The sequence below is a fragment of the Notothenia rossii genome (assembly GCF_949606895.1).
Source record: "Notothenia rossii genome assembly, chromosome: 6".
Classification (NCBI taxonomy): Eukaryota; Metazoa; Chordata; class Actinopteri; order Perciformes; family Nototheniidae; genus Notothenia; species Notothenia rossii.
Window position 1 is genome coordinate 44083937 of NC_136909.1, and position 17800 is coordinate 44101736.

General features: G+C 40.0%; 1 long non-coding RNA gene across 1 annotated transcript; it reads right to left on the bottom strand.

Moving 5' to 3' along the window:
- Positions 1-3864: 3864 nt before the first annotated feature.
- On the bottom strand, positions 3865-17797 carry LOC307043973. Its single transcript, XR_013809489.1, has 2 exons — positions 17117-17797; positions 3865-4185 (listed from the first exon to the last, which is right to left on the bottom strand). It is a non-coding gene; the product is annotated as an uncharacterized lncRNA (long non-coding RNA).
- Positions 17798-17800: the final 3 nt, after the last annotated feature.

Sequence of the window (17800 nt, forward strand, 5' to 3'; positions counted from 1 at the left end):
GTTTTAAATAATGGTCGGAATGTGACCTGTTATGGGATTAGTTTTAGAAAGAACTGCACCAGCTTCATCCATGCTGGCGTTACTGTTATCACCTGCTCAGTGTCATTTCATTTGACAAAATGTCTTTACATATACATTTAATAGATTGTATTATTATCCACCTTTTTGTTTTATGTCCTTTTATTTAAAACATTATTTGAGACTTCATCTTCTGGTTCAAATTTCCATAAATGTAATTTGTATAATCACTCTTTTGTCTTTATTCTACATGAAAATGTTAGAGATTCCATTCAAATCGGTTGATTATTCAGATCTTCCTCAGGCTAGGAATAGTATGTTGAGTTTTTAATGCTAAATGTATATCATGTTCTCACAGGATATAGAATGAAACAACACAGTTTGTATCCATTGTGTATGAATGCTTCAGCTCTTCAGACCAACATAGTGAGATGTGAGCATGTTCCTAATTGTGTTGGTATGCAGCCTAGGTCTGCTCTGTTTAATAAAGCAAATCTGCACTTTTATATTGCAGAATTTGTTAAATTAAAGCAGTCTTTAATTGTTTGTCTAAAAATAGCAATATATGCTTTTGAAATGTAACATGTCTTTGAAAAAATAACAGTGTACAGTTTATATTGTGTATCACCTTTAGCTTGAAAATACATAGATGTGTTTTTTTAATCTAATAAATAGACAGACAGACACTTTATCAATCCCAAATTGGGAAATTATTTAACAGCAGCAGTGTGTTCAGGTATTAAAATATTTAAAGTTGAAATAAAGTATGAACTACACATCACAAGTATAATGCACAGCAATCCATAAGATAAGTCCGATATGTTCATGAAAACTCCCCAGGAGGCACCGACACTAACGTGGACGAGTGGACTCCGGAGTTTGCTGCATGAGTTGCACTGTATGATCTATGGTGTAGTGGGCTTTCACTCAAAAACTGAGTAGCCAATGGGGACGCACCCTTGAAAGTCCCGCCCACCTGGGATGTTTGTGTCAAAATCTCAAACAAAAAATGAGGGAGCGTAAAAGAGAAAGATGTAGAGAGAGCAAAAGTCTGATCATTGAGAAAGAAGAAACAAGAACTGCAAACAAAAACCTATGTTAAAACAAAGAAAAAAGACTTATAGTTTACATGATTACACAAATGATTTGTTTGCAACTTATATTTTATTTTGCTTGACTTCGTTTTTTTTTCTTTTATACTCATAGTTTTGCTTTATTCTGAGAAAGTGTTGCTTTATCTTTATGATACAAAACTAATCCCATAACCTGTGAGCCTTCTGAATTACCGTGGGACAGCACATTCTAAACTAAAACGTTCAATCAATAAAGTAACATCTTATCTTATCTTAATAATATCTTCATATTAATAATAATAATAAGTCATACAGTATGTGTCCGAAAGGGAGCAGGAGGAAGCAAACACAAAAATATACAACAAATATACTGCATATTAAAGCAAACGATTGTAAAGGTAAAAGTATGAGCATAACAAATAAAGAAGTGTAATGTAAACATTTACATTATTATTATGATTATTTAATATATAAAGACTATATATTATTGAATTACAAGATTAGATATACTTTAGTTGATCTAAAATATTGATGTGTTCAAATGCTCTTCAAAACACACCTGAAAGTCCATGAAACTTGTCTTTCTGTATTTGTGAATGAAGCGCCATCTCCTGGTTAAAACCTGAAATTGAAAATCTGGCAACGCCCTCTTGGAAAATAGTGGGAGGGCTTAACATTCCTCTATACTGGTCTTTGGCTGGTGGTAGGCAGGAAGCTGTAAGCTGGAGTCCTAAATTCAGTGCTGCATCTGTAAGGAGCTGTTTCCACAACAAGCTGGAGGAGAGTCCTCTCCTGTCAGACTGAGGGGCTCAGGTGAGCTAAAGGACTCTCTGAGTGTTTAGAAAGGTTTTGTCACAAATTATTCAAAAGATTCTTTCCGTGGCACACCATGATCATTATAGTTATACAAACAATAAGAGAATAAATGAAAAACAGGTAATAGCCTACTATATGTCAGTAAAACAAGAATACAGTTTAAAAGGGGAGTGATTTGTAAAATATCCATAAAGAAAAAGAACATCTGTTTACAGTTCTGTTTCATATGGGTGCTGAGAGAGGTATCCATAGATCTCTTCATGTTGCTCTCAAAGTGCACCAGATTGATGCTTTCAACTTCAATATTTAACAAAATATCTGCTATTATATAATTGCTATATATGGTCAAAAATAGTAAAAAAGCTACATTTTGAAGTCAATGTCATAATTATTTTATGCTGCAAGATGGATCTAATATTGTGTTTTTTAACTGGGTAATCTTTTGTATGTGAGTGTATTTAATATAGAGATTCTATGATGTTCTGTAAATGTATATAAACTGAAATATTGGTATGTTTTTGTATTTCATGCCATCTTGAGCCTAATTTGATGTCTCTTGTACATCACTTCTTTCATACATGTTACAGCATGGACCAGCATGAAGTCCATGCTGGTCCATGCTGGTCCACACTGGTCCATGCTGGTATACCGGTCTTTGCGCCGGCAGACCAGCATGGACCAGCTTGAAGTCCATGCTGGTTTTTTCAGCAGGGACTGCCCCGTCTCGATCGAGACACGATCTGACTTTAATTACATTTGACTCGAGTGTTTCGTCAACTTAATGTGTCGCTTAATACTTCTGCATAGTATGTGACACTGAGTGTTGCACGGCCAAATACGGCTCAAGAAGCTGACTCAGATAAGGAAATATATGATACATTATGATGTGATATGATATGATATGAATGATAATGGGACACATCGACGTGTGCACTCACAGAACCGCGGACTGTAGGCTACGTAATGTTACTTTGATCCGGTTACTTATGTTGTGGCAGATATTTAATTAAGCTTTCTTAACGCTAATGTTATAATAGTCAGATTGCTCTGAAGATGGGAGGTGATATTCTATTAATGTTCACGTTCACACAGTCTGTGATTTTTGCCGGCCGTCTTTCCCAGCACCTCCAGGTCCAGCACCACCGTGACCCCCCGCTCTGCTGAAATACACAATTAAACATTTTCTATGACCTATTTTTTGTATTAATAAAATTAAACTGAACTTAAGACAGTTTAATGACCTAGAGATATCCTATTATTCCACTGTTTATGTACATACGTTGTACATAATGGTTAAAACCTCAGTAAATGAAATAAACAATGTGTTTAACAATGACTATTTTAATTTAATTTTGTATTTTCATCTTATCACAAAGTAAAGGTAAGAATATATCCATCCTCTCTCTGCAGCTTCATGTCTTCTTGTTATGGTTTAGGTGTTTTCGCTTTCTCCTGCTCCCCTCTGTCTTCTCTCTCTCTCCTGTGCAGTGTGGTGATCGTTAGAAGGCTCAGCTGGTTCACAATGAGGAGCACCTGTACTCATCTAATCAACTCCTCCATAAAACCCTGGTCATGTTCACACTCCAGTGCCAGATCATTCCGTCTCACTTGGGAGAGCTGAACGTCGTAGTATCCTAGCTTAGTGTGATTTTCTCTTGCTGTTTTTGTTGAAAAGTAACCTTGTTTTTTCCTCTGTTTTTCCAGTGTCTGCTCGAGCAGCCGAAGAGTCCTGCCGCCGCCACCAGCATGAACTAGATCCACCTTCATTTTGTGGATTGTTTTTTAGTTGCTCCTTTTTTTCTTTATTAAACTTTGTTAAAAGACTGAATCAATCTGGTCTCTGCCACTTTTGACCCAACCCTAACACTTCTATTATTATAACTTTCATCATTGAGACAGAGGAAATCAATCATGTTATTTAACATCACCAGCAGTAAAACAAATATCAACAAAAGTGTGTTTATCGAGTTGTTTATTTGTATTATATGTGCAGCAAGTATATAGAAGCAGCTGTTTGGGGAATCAGACAGACTCAAGCTACAATTGTTAAATATCTATTAAAAGAAAGGACACATACAAAATACAATTCTGAAACTAAGACACAAGTCAGTAGGACGGCAGTAAGCAGAGGTCTGAGTGGACGATGTTCCTGATCGACGTTCTGCTTTCTCCAGCACCTCGGGGGATCCAGGTGGATGGCAGCTCTGTCCTGATGATCCGCTGTGCACTTTTCAGATTACAGGTCCTTCTCCAGCAGATCCATTTCTCCAGAATTGTCCTATTTACAGAGAAAAATAAAAAAGTGAATTGATCATATTAAACACAGGGTTGCAAAAGTATTATTGCAAAATGTAACTCTAAGCATTTCAGACAAACAATCCTTAAAGGATCATTTAATGTAGGGGTATTCAACTAAAATTCAACGAGGTCCAGTTAGAGAAAATCTCCCCATGCAAAGGTCCGGAACATCAAAATGTCTAACTTGCTTCATGAATTAGTGTGATATATATTGAAGTAGCCTGTAGCTTTATCAACGTCTGCATGTAATCAACAGCTGACTGCCAATCAAATAAGAAAGTACAATTAAAAAAGAACAATTTATTGTCAATTAACATTGAACTATACAGATATACAGTAAATACTGTGGATATGTGTAATGTTCCTCTCTGGCTACATTTAAAAATAAAATAGAGAAAATAAATGAAATAGCTTTTGAAAATGTGTGCATCTTAAAAGTGCTTCATTTTAGATAAATAAAGTGTAGCAGCAGCTTGAGCTTCCCTTTTTCTTTGTTAACCGTTTCACATCATGACTTAACAGTTTCAGCCGATTATAGAACAATATCAGTCTTTACACATCATAACAATTGAACAGTTTTAAAGTTTCTCTTTCTTTCCCCCTTATATTGCAGTCCCTCACTCACTTTTTTTTAATTCAGTGCGAGAATTGAGCTCGAGCTTGTCCTGCCAGGAGTTTAAATCTGGGCTGAAATGGTGTCAGGGCCATTCTCATACACACATGCAGGTGCTGATTGGTTAGCCTCGGTTAGCCTTCCCTGGAACGATATTTAGTTTTTGTGACCTCAGTTCTGACTTGAGAGGGAATGTTTGGTCAAACACTTTGTGTTTTGTCTCATAGTGGCGTTTTGGCACTTTTAATGAGCGCCACGGTCTCTGAACAAATGAGACACACTGGTTCTGTGCTCCCAGTGGGCAGGATGAACATGAATGAGTCCACTCAGGGTTAAAAGCTCTGTTCTCACTGTCCACTTTCCTCTTCTTAGAGAGCGCCATGTGTAATTATGTGTCTCTCCCTGTCTGCCGCTAACACGCCTGTTCACTCTCCTCTCCGCTTCTCTCCCTAGCCTCATCCCAATAGGCTAGTTGCACAAGATGGCGTCTATCAACTTCCGGCGGCTGGGTGTGAGCCCGAGTACTTCCGGTCTTCGGTGTGGAGTTGTTTGGGGAGTTAGCGATATACATACGATAGAGAGAGAGAGAGAGAGATAGATAGATACGTAGATAAATAGATAGAAAGATAGATCTCCCGTAAAGTCCCGTATTATATCTGTTCACTGATAAAGCAGAAAGTTGCAAGCAGCTATTGTCTGGGATCGCATGATGTAGTCTTGTTAGATGTGCCAAGAGTAAGGACTGTCTTAGATAAGACAGCTTTTATGTGCGCATCTCCACTTGCTTGGAACAGTCTACAGCTAAAATTGAAATTGAGCAATTTTATTTCTCTGAATGTTTTTAAAGCACGTCTAAGTGAATTGCTTTCTGAAACTATGGGTATTTGTAAGTGTTGATAAGTATGTAAATATGTTGTATGATATCCTCTATTGTTTGTTTTTATGTTGTTTTATGTTTCATGTGGAACTTAAATTGCTGCAGGTCTTCTTAGAAATTTAAAATCAATGTTTTGATGGTATAATGTAGTTTAAACATACTGTCAAGTTAAATGCTCTTTTATACTGAAAAAACAGAAATTCTTGTCCACAAGCAGTTAAGCTTTTATTCTGAAAATCCTTCATCTACGGTTAGCATTTAGCATGTGGCTAATATACGATTTCCTAAAGAGGTGAATTGAGTAGCGAAATGACGTGGTGTGGTGAAAACCGAAACCTACTGATTTAACACTACAACTATAGATGTCGAGATACTACCATGCTGAATATTAAATGAAAGTACAGTTTATTTGAATACACTATTGTTTACAGACGAGAGTAGCATGTGACAACATCCGGAATGACCGGAAACCAAACCAGCCGTGAAGCATTTTCTGTATGTTTTAGAGTATTGATTACAGCGTTTAGAATGTGTTACATGAAAAGTGATGAAAGAGAATATGAGGAGAAAAGGAGTGTTAAGCATATGTTGAAGGTGAAAAGTACCAACCCTCTGTTTAAATGCAACAACGGACATTAGAGGCGAGGTGAGGTGGCTGGCGGGGAGGAGCCAGCAGAGGATATATAACGGCACCGAACGGGGGATTCGCCCTTCTCTTCTTGCTCAGGAGAGCCAGATCACAGCTGTTTTCTGCCGGAACAATATTCTGTCTGTAACACTACCGCGCCTTTTTTAATTAAAGTATCCCATTTGAATCTTTTCAGAGACTCCATTTAGTCTAATTTTAAAGCTTCTCTCCTGGACGCGAGAATAAAGAACATATTTAACAATTGGTGACCCTGACGTGATCTCGTTCCACCGGGAGAGCAGTTGCAGTTTTCAAAGGAGCTTGAACAATGCTGGCAGACATACACTCGGGCCCATACAGAAAGGTAAAGAAGTACCTGTTTATTCAAAATCTTCAATAGATTACATAGTGAACAATAGGAGTGTGTGTCTGTCTGGTAAGTTGGACTCCTGAGAAAGACAGCCTAAATTTAAGTTAAAACAAGCCTAAATTGATAAACATTGGTATCCTACCACACGTGGCGTTGCTTTGTCACAGGCAGGGTGAGTTCAATTTATTTTGTTCTATTTAACCCTGCATGCTATTCGTTTGTCTGTTATTACATGTCGGCTAGAGGCCAATCATTTATATAGGTGTCTTTTTTTACGTTTTAAGTTAATGTGAATGGTTTTAGGCCATTAAGCAGTCGGGACTGCTTGAGGCAAAGACACAGCCAAAGTTTGAAGCTAAGGTTATTGGAGTGAGTGTTTTGTGTTAACAACAGTGTGAGGCTGTTTTAAAAAAGTCATTTTTCAAGGAAAAGGCCTGAGGAGTTTGAAGCTTTCAGTGGTTACTTTATTTCTGTTTTCAAAAAGACATTGCGTTGCGGATTACGGCGAGAAGTGCGACATTCGTGCGTTAGATAGACGATATTCTTCTGATTGTGTTTTGATAGCGTCCCATTTTGTCCCATAAGCGGGTTTAAACAGAAGAGATGACCATACTGGCTCTTAAAGTCAAAACATTTACGTACATGAGTAGAGGGCTATGACGTAAGGGTATAAGGCCCATTTATCATTGTAGACTAAATAGAAATGTTATTTTAAACTACAGTGTTGTGTTTTGAATTTACTAGACAAAATATCACCCCAACATTATTTCAACTCCAGGTGTTTTTTCAAATCCCTTTGTTCTTCAGGTCAAAGGTTGGAAGACCAGTTGCCATCTTGTCTTGACCTCATGTTCACAGTGAACCACACGGCAGTCGCCATTTCATGAAATGCTAATTGAAGTACTCTGTTTGCTTTAACACACTGAGGCTAGGCATTCCATCTAGTAAAGAACCATACTTCTTGTTAGAGTTAGAACTATTGGAAGTACTTCTGCTGATAAAAGTGTATTGGCTGGTTTGTGAATATCTTTGTTTTGCAAATGTGTTTTGGCGGTCATGTGCTGTGTTGTTTAACCATAGTGTAATGTTCTTCCTATTTTAAAGATATTTTTAAGGAAAATAAGTTTTTCCCTCTTAAAAAACAAGTCAGTTTTGCAACAGCTATTCCGTAGTGGATTAAGCTGGAAATTAAAATAGCACACTCTGGTGGTAGTACAGAATTATTACACAAATAGAAGAAACCCCATAACATTGTGAAGTATAATTTTAAGTGTTATAAATAAACACATGCTTGATCGCCAAGATAGAATTGCAAGTGGTTTCTAATTATAAGAGAAGAAACTTTACATAATACTTTTTCAAACACAAATGTATTGAAGCTAACACAAGTAGTGACATTAGCATAATTTCATACATTTCGGTATTCACTGTACACAGGAGATTTGGATTTGAACCATATTCATATTTCAAAGTCAAAACCATACACGGTACAACTTTATTTTAACATTTCATATTTTAATTTTGCATATTTTTTATATATTAATTAACTTTATTAATATTTTACCTAAAACTTTAAAAAAACGAATAAAAAAAACGAATTTTTTTTTTTTTAATAAAACCTTGAGCAAAAAAAAAAGAAAAAAACAGATTTAAAGTTCGGACGAACAGCAACGAAGGTGCTAGTCAGAAGATTAGTGCTTCATCTTTGATAAGTTAATAAATAATTAGAGAACATGTCACCAAAACAAACTAAGTTGAGACTAGACGCAGGGCCAGGCTCAACAGCAGATATCAAGGGAAGGATACAAATCAGATCAGATGCTATAACAGTTCCAAATCTTAGACAAAAGACATGGAACCACATGGAGAAACTGTTGGAACAATGGCAAACGAGAGGACTGTATCCAGCTGATGATCAACCAGCACCAACGAAAGCCCATAGAAAAGCAGTAATTGACCATGAAACTTGAGAATACCTGCGAGAACAACAAGCATGGATCAAAGCCAGACAACCCCCTTGGTATGGACCTGCTAAAAGCGCTATAAACAGAGCTGAAAAAAGAAAATCTAGAGTTACAAGTCTGGTACTCCATCTAAAATATGTCAGCCAAGAATCAACGAACAGCATGTATGTGGCTCAAGGAGCAGAGCTCACAGCAAAGGAAGATAAGAAAGAAAAGACAGAAGAAGCTTCAGTAATCCAACCTTCAAAGCTCCTTCCAAGCCTGACAGATGCGCCTCCTCCCTACATGACAGAAGAATACAGTTTCTTTCAACCCCCAATACAAGCTCCAACTCTAGGTGTTTTAGGAGGAGTATTGGAGTTGGACGGTCTCCCCACAGCTACACGTGTCAAAGACTTGGAGTATGAGGTAAGACTCCTATCTGGTGAGCTCAACAGAAAATTGGAAGAACTAGGCAGAAGAATGGAAGAGGAGCTCAACAGAAAGATGGAAGAACTCAGCAAACGTATGGAAGCACAACTCAAGAGAAGAGAAGGCGAAGGTTCTCCAGACACCACAACCGTAACTGAAGCTGGAAGACTCAAGAACTGCTCAACACTCACGCTACCGGTGATAGCGGCTGGAGAAGGAGGATTGAAATACCAATCATGGACTCACAGAGACATGGAAGCATTAGCGGCAAAACTACCTCCACTTACACAAGGAGGTCAGAAGTGGGTGAATGATCTGGAGAAATACACAGTCCAAGACCACCTGTGCTTGGGAGACATGAGGGCACTGCTTGGACGGATAGAAGGAAGACTAGAGGCAAGAGCAGTGGATTCCAAGGCCAAATGCACCAACTCTCCAGATTACATTTTCTTCAACAAAGTCAGGTCGAGGTATTGGGCTGCCATTCGTCAAATCTACCCAACAACACGGAGTTTACAGGCCCTCAACTACCTGAGAAAAGAACCGGGGGAAGACATGTATGCCTTCCTGAAGAGATGTGAAGGAGTGTGGGAGGACTGCACTGGAGAACGACATGACGTTTCACCGTCTGTCGTAATGCTGTGGAAGAACGCGGTCATTAACGCCCTTCCCCAATCAGTGCAGGCAAGCCTGGGAGATGTGGTGGCATTAGACGCTATACCCATTGAAGAATGGAGACAACATCTCATTTACCACAATATGAAATACCAAGCAACCCAGAGGGAAAAAGACGAAGAAATGAAAACATTGCAACTAAGACTCTTGAAGATACAAATGGCTGAGAAAGATACCGAAGCTAATAAAGACAAGAAAGCGGCTACATCAGAGAAGGCAGTGCAGATTCCTCCAACAATTCAAGCTCAGGAAGAACCAGAGAATGCAGGGCAGACATCTCAAACAGTTAAATCTCAGATAGTTCCGAGAATCAGATGGAGAACCAACAACCAGGAGGTTTCCGAGGAGGCAGAGGAAAAGTTCTCCGGTTCGAGGGATGCTACATATGCAATCAGCTGGGCCATTGGGCTAGAGATTGTCCACAACAACAAATGAAATACCCACCACATGCACCAAACAACGGCCCACCATGCAGTTTCCATGATGACGACGGAGGCAGGGGGTCCCAGAGATGTCAAAGACGTACAGGATTTCCAAACATGAACCAAATGCCACTGACAGCCTGGTATCAACCACAACAATGAGGAAGCTTAGAGGACCAGACCATCAGGTGATGCATCTTCAGCACTAGAGTATTTTGAAATCCAGCTACATAGAGCCACATATGTCACCACAGGAGGGAGAGGTTGAATGTTATTTAAAAGATAGTGAGTAGAATATTGCATTTACACATAGAGCATCCACAGATTAGAAGTAGCAGAGTAGAACATTTAGCAGACTATCTTTGTAATTATGAGAAGGAAAATACATTACGAGTGATGTTGTTCCTCCACACAGAAAACTATTGTGTCCACACAGCTAGTGAGGTCAAGAAGACGGGCTTCCACCCAAAATATGCAAGGGGCGGCGATACACCTGACGTGAAGCTGTCCAGACCTGAAAACAGAAACTCGATTCTGCTGTGGTGAAGTCTGGCTACAAAGGGAGGTGTTCCAATAGGGTCGCTTGTCTCAAACCAGTGAAGAAGTCAACAAGAACCCAGCTGAACTAGAGAGTGACTGTTAGCGGGAGAACTGTGACGGAGCGACAGAGACTGGCCCAACATTTTCCAGCCAGTACATAGATAGACCCCGTCAGAAGACCGGGGCTGTGTTTAAAGGGGAACTTCATTTATTGTTAGCCAGAAGTGCAGTTTTTAATCAAACAATTATGGGATTTATGGAGTCAGATTACATTTTTCTCATAAACACAATTTTATAATCGGTCTGAAGTATCTGTTTTAAGGCATGAGCCGCAGATTAAATAACATAACACTGATTGAGAGCTTGGATGAAGAAGTTGTAGGGTTTTTACAACAGTTTCAAGAATCAGTCTTTATTTATTTATTCTTGAGTAACTTTACTGATTTATAGTGAATGCGTAAGGCAATATCTCATTTGAGTGAGGGGCACCAGCCCTTCATGCAGGTCACTCTCTGTGAGAATAGTTCATATTTTCCCTCCAGTTTGGAGAAAGATTATTTTATCATATGTTAGTTCAGCAGTGTCAACCAATCCTAGAATTATTGAGACGCATTAGCGAAACAAGGGGTATTGTTTTTCGCAGCAACGATGATGCATAATACCATGACAAAAGCCATTATTAAAACAAGTAAACTATTTTTTGTGCTAATGGCTGATTTTTTTTAGTGAATATGCATTTATACCATCAGAAAGCCATACATCATACGATATTTTTGTACGCCTTATGGGTACATGGAGAAGTTATGTTTATTTAATGCAACGTTGTGGGTTTTCCATGTCCTGTTCATAATAGGGTAATCATTGCAATATTAATTGAGCATTTTATGCTCAAAGGAGGGAGTGTCATGCTTATACAGATATGTTGATTCGGTGACGTTGTAGTTAATAAATAATAACATGTAGTCAACAATAGGTCTCATAACAACAAGAGGTATGCCGAAGCTTGGGCCTTCTCCAAGGAGGGAGTGGTCCAGTTTTAGATATTAGACAAATAGAAGTGGATGAATATGTCAGAACTCTGAGTAATATTATGCAAGTTTTGTCTACACAGGCTAGGAAAACTATAGAGATACCAGACGAGACACCAGAAGAGACTCCTGTTCGGCCAGGTGATTGGGTGAGGGTGAAAGTTCACAAAAGACAGTGGGCTCATCCCCGGTGGACGGAAGCGTGAAAAGTTGTAACAAACTTCACACGAACTCCGCTTTAAAGGTAAAGAAAAAGGAGCAAATTGACACCACCTCACACATTGTCACCCTTCACTGGCAACTTCCAGAACATTATTGGGAGTTAGGACTGATTTGGCAGAGCTGGAACAAAACAATAAATAGAAATAAGATAAAGATAGAAACAGCTCAAAAGACAAATTGTCTATAGATTTTTATAGATTGTACATTAATGTGAAAACCTATTTTTTTTGTTTTACATCTGAAAAAGAGTCCAATTTTTTGTATGTCATTTTTGGACTCATTATTTAAATTCTGTAACGGACACAACCCGGGATAAAATAGAGATGATGACGAGAACAAAGCCAAACCAATTGTGGGGTCCCCTAGGGATAAGAGGCAGAATAGCATTGTTGATTGTGCTCATTACACTTGGCACCTTTCTGGTTGGAAGGGGAGTACAATATCAAGTAAAACATGGAACCATTAGTTCGCTCATAGAGAATGCCCACATCGCTAACAAGACTCCAGCTGTGTTTCAGAGACTTTCACTTATCCCCAGAGCCAAAAGATCAGCTGAGCAACAAGAGGAGGAGTTAGAAATACTCGGTCCCAAACAAGAGGCGGTTATAATCAAGATGATTCACCCCCCCTACATGCAGTTCTTGTATCAAATGATGAGATGGGTTTAAGTGATCGGGATATGTAAGTGATGGGGATTTACAGATTAGGGGAATCTCCAAATACACTGGATCCATGTTTTAGTCTGTACCAGAAATACCCCCTGTTAAGCTATGAACAACCGACCGGTGACCTATCTGAGCACAATTATTGAAAATGATTGTTAGTCACAGGCTACTAACCCACAAGTACAGCTTTGTATGTACAAACTCTATGAACAAGATTCCCCAGCAGATAGTGGCGACATTGCACAGATATGTCCAGTCACAAGTTACTTATGTTCTAAATATAGTGGGATTAAAGTGATGGAGAAAATATGGAGACGTTCTTTTATAGTGTGTGAAATATGTGGTGCTTGAAACATGTAGGTATTTAAATGTATAGAAGAAAATGGTTTCCTGAAAGAGTTAATTGGAGTAAACATGTTACAGTGGGTGAAGGCAATGTTTAGGGATATGGTAAAATTATTAGTAGACATGAAATGTTTTTAGATGACATTTAACAACTAAGATGGATAGTAAGATTAGGAAAATAGAGTGGAAAAGGTTGGATTTATTTTACCTCAGTGTGTTAGAATTAACTATAGATAATGCGTCCCGAGATCTCTCTCTCTCTCCGCCTGTCAGAACGCTACGACCCCAACTTCCAAGCAGACAAAAGACCTCACCACGGAAGACTCCTCCTCCTCCATCGAACATACAGAGAAGCAGAGCTGAACCATCGCCACCTGAGGAATCCAGAACTACAGGTGACATAAAAAGGCACACTCGCATCGGTCCCCCACAGGACATGAAGTTCCAAGCTGAGCCACAAGATTTGGGCACAAGAGCAGAGTGTGGGACATGAGAGCGGAATACGCCCTCCATGCAACCAGTAGAGACTGTAAAGGAGGAGATGAAATGCAAAGCAGATGGGACACTGAAAAGAGTTACAGCGGAAGGATCCAAGAGCAGATGGACTGAGGAGAAGGTGGACTGAGGAGAGGAAAGGACGGAGGAGTTGGCATGGTCCGGCAGAACGTGAGGGGGTCGTGGCTTGACAACCAGAGGGGGAGAGAAGGAAAACGGGAGTGAGTGAGTTTACACATAAACACACTTATTCACCAACGAGAAATACGTAAAGAAAAATATTTATTAGCCATGAATTAATCAATTGGTGAATGTATAAAGAGGAAACTATTAAATAACCCTAAAAACACACTGAGGGTAGAACATATTATTCAATCTTTTCATCATATGAACAAATTATTCTTTAAGAGATTTTTTTCATTTCATGTGTGAATTTGGGGAAGATTTAATTTGTTACAGTATAGACCTACAGTTTAAAGGGATGGTTTTAGTAACCACTCTATAAAAGCAGACAAATCTTTATTTGTATGGAAAATGTTAAAGGTAGAGCTAGTACCAAGCCAAAGATAGTATTCCAATCTAAAGTATTGATTTCTCCATTGTAGCATGGTTATTACCACAGGATAACTGTTAAGGAGGAAATAACATTTGTTTGTCGTCCAAGATGTAGAGTTTTAAAAAGACACTGGGCAAAGAGCGATAGCAAAGTTACATTTTTTAAAAACTAATGTAGTTGGGAGCAATACATGCAGGGCCTTGGGTCACTCATTGTGATGGTGCATATTTGTTACAACAAATATCGTTCAGGGAGAAGGGGTCGCTCAACCCACCCTGCATATGTTTTAAATCTTACTTGCAGCTTCACAGGGAGCGCACGGCACCAGAGTATGAGTTTTAAAAGACACCATTCAATCAGTGATGACCTGACATTTAGAGATGTTATTTAAAGGAGACACATATCTGCCATAAGTGTAAATTCCTGAATTAAACTACAAACCATTAATGAAATGAATTCTGTTTTTAAAATCCTTGTTAAAGGAGGAAGTAATTACCACATGCTCGGGCACCCAAGGTTCCACACACTGTTAAAGGGGTTAGCATAGCTATTTAAGTAGACCATAATTGAAAATGAATTAGTATAATGAGTTATTGATATTCCACCGGTTTTCACACCATTTCAGGGACTTTATCACTGCATTAGAACAGACCACCCAAAGTTACTGAGTAGGAACTTTTAAGTGATGAAATTCTACAACTGTTGTAACTGACCAAAATCTTCTCCCAGAAATGACTGTCTAGAATGCCGTACCCCAGAGTAGAACGTACAACGGCCCCTTCTAGAGAACATATTACTTTCATACCTTAAATGGTATGAAAGGAGGGAGGGTACATTTCTCATGAGGAGACAGTTACAAATGCTAGCAGAACAAGACGACCAAATAATCTCCATCGCCACTTAAAAACACAGTATCTAATATAAAGAGTTTCATTCAAGGCAAGAAAACTTTATTTACTTAACACATACAGAGGGTAAATTCAAAGTAGTACATTCACTGACATGGATATGGCGCCACCTTGTGTCATGTTTACAAAGAAGATTATTGACATTAGGTCTGGCAATACAGTCAATCATTACTAGCCTATACCCCTCCTCGACTCCTCCTTTCCCTCACTCGCGTCCCTTCCTTGCATCTTAGCTCCGCCTCCGTAAGATGCGAGCAAGAGACACGAGGAGGTGACGCGAGGACAGAGGAGTATTCAGGTATTAATTGGGATGTCCTCGTTCACTCAAACGTCACTCTTGAACAACGTCTGTTAATGATGACATGTGCACAGCTGTATCCCCTCTCATCGGGCTTAACTGAATGACCCCTTAGAACCGGCCCATTTCTGGTTAAATATTTATTTAAATGAATGAATCTTTCTCTTGTTAGTCAAGGAATTCAATGTCAATTTGGTCCTGCTTTTGTGTTCCGTTTTGGTGTAAAATGTAGCCTACATTTAAATAAAAATATAATTATAGTAATGTGAAAACCTTTTAGAAATGAATTGCACAGAATAATTCCCACGGAGCTGTGAGCACTTATACATTTATGTGAAGCTTTTCCACTCATCTTCCAGTTGTCAGTTTTCCTCTGTTGAAATGGACCAACTGTGAAGGTGGGGGCGGGAGCTTTTATACGCGGGTAGTGAAAACACTTCCGCGTAGTCTGCTTGCGTGTATCCTCCCTTTCGTCTCCTCCCGCACCCCTCCTCCCTCACCCCTCCTCGACTCCTCCGTGTGCATTTCAGCTATTGGGACGTCCTTCAAAATGGCGTGTCTTGATCGATTTCCGGGTCAAGTCCCGGAGGAGGGGAAGAGAGGAGTCGAGGAGGGGTATTGGGATGAGGCTACTGTATCGCTAATTATTCTCTTCACTCACTTTCCTCTCCGCCTCTCTCTGCGCTCTCATCTCTTCTTCTGTGTTTCTCTCCCTGTATCGCTCACTTGTCTCTTTCGCCCCCTGTCGGCGGCGGTTAAAATAGAATCGCCCTGTCAAAATTGAAATCCCCTATTAATGTATTGATTATAGGTCCGAGTTCGTATAGGTTTGACACAGCATTCCAACTATCTGTTAAGTTAAAGTTAAGTTAAAGCATTTTATTGTCATTATACACAGAGTATAACGAGATTCAGAGTGCAACTCTGTCCCGGTGTGCAAAAAATACAAACAAATACATAACACTAAAAAACACAGCAATAGGACAGACAACATACAATCATACGGGGGAATAAATAGTATATAAAGTGCATTAAAAAGCGTGTGTATGTGTGAGAATGGTTACGGTTATTGCATTATGTGTGGTGGTTGAGCAGCCTGACGGCCCAGAGGTAGAAACTCCTCAGATTTGCCCTTGCCAAGCTGTACTGAGCTGCGTTCCACGACGTGAAGGCTGTGTCACGGGAACTCAGGAGAGACCGCACCGCTCTTGTCATCCATGGTTTTTGGTTTGGGTAGACCCGAATGCATTTTTTTCCACAGTTACAGTGTCTGTGCAGAACTTGATGTAGGATAAGACAGCCTCTGTGTGTTCCTCTAAGTCTGTCTGTTCAAATATGTCCCATGCTGTGTGTTCGAAGCAGTCTTGCAGTTGTGAGAGTGCCCCCTCGGGCCAGGTTCTGATATATTTGACCACCGGCTTGGTGTTACTTCTGAGGGGGGTGTAAGCTGGGATGAGAAGCAGTGAGAGGTGGTCAGATAGTCCTAAATGGGGGAGTGGGACCGGTCTGTAAGCATGCTTCAGGTTAGAATACACCCGGTCCAGTGTGTTCTTTCCTCTGGTGGTACATCGTTCATATTGTACAAATTTGGGAGGCACAATTTTTAGACATGCATGATTGAAGTCTCCAGCTACAATATGAACTCCGTCCAGATGGGACCTCTGTTGTTTATTTATTAAGCTCTGGAGGTGGTCAAGTGCAATGCTGGCGTTAGCATCAGGTGGGATATAAACAGTGTTAATTATCACCCCCGTCAGCTCTCTGGGCAGGTAAAAGGGTCTGCACATGATAGACATTACTTCCAGGTCGGGAGAGCAGTGTGTATGTGTAACCCTGCTGTCCATGCACCAGTCGTTGTGGATGTAAACACACAGACCCCCCCCTCGGCTCTTACCGGAAGCGCTGTTCCTGTCGTAGCGTTGGGTAGAGCGGCCTGGTAGCTGCACTGCTGCGTCCGAAATCTGCGGGTGTAGCCAGGATTCTGTGATGATTATCACACAGCAGTCAAGTACGTTCGTGTTAGCAGCTAGAAGTACCTCCAGTTTGTCAATTTTGTGGACGATGGACCTGGCATTTGCGAGGAAGAGGCTTGGTAGTGGTGGTTGGTGCGGCCGCTTCCTTAGCCTAGCAAGCAGGCCTGCACGGCATCCTCGCTTCTGCTTCCTCTCTCTCCGGCGCCTGCGTTGCTTCACAGGCCCGAAAACAATCCAGGGAGACCCGAGCGGTCTCGCTATGTCCTCCGGGATGTTGTTAGTCCGGTGGAAATCCGCTGTGATTTCAGAACGACAACTCATCCCTATGTCAAATAAGTCCATGCGACTGCATATGTGTATATGTGTTCACGCACACTAACAAAAAACAAACAGTGCACAACCAAAACAGAGAGCTGTGAGCTGCAGCGTCTGAGGGCGCCGCCATCTTGGACCGGAGAGCCGAACTACTTGCTTCAGTAAACCAGTTGTCGCTGTTATGCTACACACGAAATTCTTTATTATTCCACCGGGTTATTTTGCGCCACTTCTCCTCCCACATTGAACTTTAAAATGTTACACATCTTTCTGACATTATTCATGTAACC